This window comes from Aotus nancymaae, unplaced genomic scaffold, assembly GCF_030222135.1.
Source record: "Aotus nancymaae isolate 86718 unplaced genomic scaffold, 86718_ANA_hifiasm-v0.15.2.pri h1tg000016l, whole genome shotgun sequence".
NCBI lineage: Eukaryota > Metazoa > Chordata > Mammalia > Primates > Aotidae > Aotus > Aotus nancymaae.
This window is the reverse complement of record NW_026988428.1, coordinates 56,370,630-56,374,097: the sequence shown is the minus strand read 5'-3', so window position 1 is coordinate 56,374,097 and position 3,468 is coordinate 56,370,630. Positions and strand designations below refer to the sequence as shown.

The following is a 3,468-nucleotide window of genomic DNA, read 5'->3' as shown; positions in this document are numbered from 1 at the left end:
GGAGGTTTCGGTGAGTTGAAACTGCACCATTGCACTCCAACTTGGGTGACAGAGCAAGACTGTCTCAGAAAAAAAAAAAAAGAAAGAAAGAAAGAAAGAAAGAAAGGAAAGATAAAACTGGTTCCAAATGACAGCTGTGTCTCAGGACATGGCACAAGAAATGAAAGCAATACAAGAATACCTATTACCCAACAAGACAAAATTCACAACTTCTGGCATCCAACAAATATTACATGACATTCAAATAAGCAAGAAATATGACCCATAATGAGGAGACCTATCAATAACTGAAAGGGATCCAGAAATGAGATTGAAAATAGAATTCTTAAGCAAGTATATTAAAAGTTATAATGAGTGATATTTATATTGAATTGTAAATTATGTTTTATATGTTCACAAAGGTAAAGGAAACATAAGCATGTTAATATAAAGAAGATATTTAAAAAGACTCTTTCATTCCTGCAAGGTCTGAGAAAAAAATAAGACTCAAATGAAACTATAAGAAATAAAAAAATATAATATTTGAGATAAAATAGAGACTATGTTAACAGTAGAGTAGATACTACAAAAGTAAAAAGTAAATTAAAAAAATAGAAACTATTGAAAATGAGACAAAGAGAAAAATCAGAGTAAAATAAATACAGTATTAATTAGCTATGGGACAACTTCAAGTGGTCTAATATATATATAATTATAATCTCTGAATTATTCAAGAGAGAAGGGGCATTCAACCTCAGAAAACTGATTGAAAGAAAAATTAAAAAGCAAAATAAAGACAAAAACAAAGAAAAAATACAAATATGTCAGATGTGGTGGCTCACACTTGTAATCCCAGCACTTTGGGAGGCCAAGACAGAAGGATTGTTTGAGCCCAGGAGTTCAAGGCCTTCTTGGGCCACAGAGTGAGGCCCCATCTCTACAAAAAATAAAAACTATTAGCTAGGTGTGGTGGCATGAACCTGTAATCCTAGCTATTTGGGAGGCTTAGGCAGAGGGATTGCTTAAGGCCAAGAGTTCAAGGCTACAGTGAGCTATGATTGTATCACTGCACAAGCCTGTGTCACAGGGCATGACCCTGACTCCATTTAAAAAAAGAAAGAAAAGAAAGAAAGAAGGAAAGAAAGAAAGAAAGAGAAAAAAAATAAAAAAGAGAAGAGACTGAAAAAATAATTGCTAAAAACTTTCCAAATTTGACAAAAACTGTAAACCTATAGATTGAAGAAGTTCAACAAACCCCAAGTGAAATAACATGAAGAAAACTATGCCAAGGCACCTCATAATCAAATTGATTAAAATTAATGACAAAGAGCAAATGTTAAAAATAGCAAGAGATAAAAAGGCATATTACATGCAGAGGGACAAGCATAAGAATGACAGCAGATTCTCAATGTAAACAATGTAAGCCAAAAGATAGAACAATGCCTCTAAAGTATTAAAAGCAAAACAGTCCGAGTCCAGTAGCTCATTCCTGTAGCACTTTGGGAGGTTGACACAGGAAGATGGCTTGAGACCGGGAGTTCAAGACCAGCCTGGGTAACTTAGCAAGACCTCTGTCTCTACAAACAAATTTTTTTAAAAATTAACTGGGTATGGTAGCATGTGCCTGTAGTCTTAACCTACTCAGAAGGCTGAAGCAAGAGAATCAGAGGATGTTCTTAGCCCAGGAGGTTGAGAATGTAGTGAACCATGATTGTACCACTGCACTCCAGCCTGGATAATAGCAGGAGACCCTGTCTCAAAAAAAAAAATTTTTTTTTTAAAATCTGTCAACCTAGAATTCCATAACACTGACAATATTTTACAGAAACAGGCAAAATAAGGATCTTTTTCAGACATACAAAACCTGAAAAAAATTTATCACCAGCAGACCTGTACTGTAAGATATGTTAAAAGAAATTATTTGGCAGCTCATCTGGGGTCTGGTCCCATGGATCTGTCTCTTGCAACAGTGTTTGAAGGGAACAGATCCAAGGACTCCCTCACTTCCAGCCTCTGACCACCTTCTGATCTCCTCTCCACTTGCAACCTTTGGGACCATCTTCCAGGCCATCTCCAACACCGTTTTTGTGGTTAGTTTCTTTTTGCTGACCAGTCATGAGCTCCCAGATTCAGATTAGTCAGAATTATTTCACCAAGATGGTGGCAGCCATCAACCGTCTGGTCAATTTGCACCTGCAGGACTTCTACACCTACCTCTCTCTGGGCTTTTTTTTTTTTTTTTTTTTGAGATGGAGTCTCACTTTGTTGCCTTGGCTTACTGCAACCTCTGCTTCCTGAGTTCAAGCAACTCTCCTGCTTCAGCCTTCCAAGTAGCTGGGACTACAGGCGTGTGCCACCACACCTGGCTATTTTTTGTGTTTTTTAGTAGAGACAGGGTTTCACCGTGTTAGCCAGGATGTTCTTGATCTCCTGACCTTGTGATCCTCCTGCCTTGGCCTCCCAAAGTGCTGGGATTACAAGCATGAGCCACCGCACCTGGCCCTCTCTCTGGGCTTCTATTTCGACCACAATGATGGGGTTCTGGAAGGTGTGGGCTACTTCCTCTGTGAATTGGCCATGGGGAAGCATGAGGGCACCAGCATCTCTTGAAGATGCAAAAGCAGTGTGGTGCCATGCTCATTTCCAGGACATCCAGAAGCTGGCTCAAGATGAGGGGGATAAAACCATAGATGCCATGAAAGCCACCATGGCCCAGGGGAAACATCAGAACCAGGCCCTTTTTGATCTTCATGGCCTGGGTTCTACCCACACAGAGCCCCATCTCTGTGACTTCCTGGAAAGTCACTTCCTAGATGAGGAATTGAAACTCATCAAGAAGACGGTGACCACCTGACCAACACCCACAGGCTGGCTGGCCCCAAAGCTGGGCAAGGATCACTTCAAAAGGCTTATCCTCAAGCAGGACTAGAAGCTTACCGAGCCCAGACGGAGTTTCGCTCTTGTTGCCTAGGCTGGAGTGCAATGGTGCATTCTCGGCTCACTACAACCTCCGCCTCCTGGGTTCAAGTGATTCTCCTGTCTCAGCCTCCCAAGTAGCTGGGATTACAGGCATATGCCACCACGTCCAGCAAATTTTTTGTATTTTTAGTAGAGACGGGGTTTCACCATGTTGGCCAGGATGGTCTTCATCTCTTGACCTCGTGATCCACCCGCCTCGGCCTCCCAAAGTGCTGGGATTACAGGCGTGAGCCACTGCGCCCAGGTGAGCCCAGCAATTTCTGAAGGGCCCCCTCCAAGTAACATGGGTTCTGCCTAGCCTCTCCCTTCAGCCACTGCGCAACATTTTAACTACCCTAAAGCCTTCTCTCAGCCTTGGACCACAGGGAAATAAAGCTTTTTGGAAGAAGCAAAAGAAAAAAAAATTCTTCGGGCAGAAAGAAAAGAATACATAATGGAAAGCTGGAATTACACTGAGAAATGAATATCACCAAAAGGGTAAATAAATTAGTAAATACTAATTTTTTTATT

General features: G+C 41.0%; 1 pseudogene; it reads left to right on the top strand.

The window, feature by feature from the left end:
• The first annotated feature begins 1,927 nt into the window (after nt 1–1,927).
• LOC135275328 (ferritin light chain-like) lies at nt 1,928–2,908 on the top strand (annotated as a pseudogene).
• The last annotated feature ends 560 nt before the right edge of the window (nt 2,909–3,468 follow it).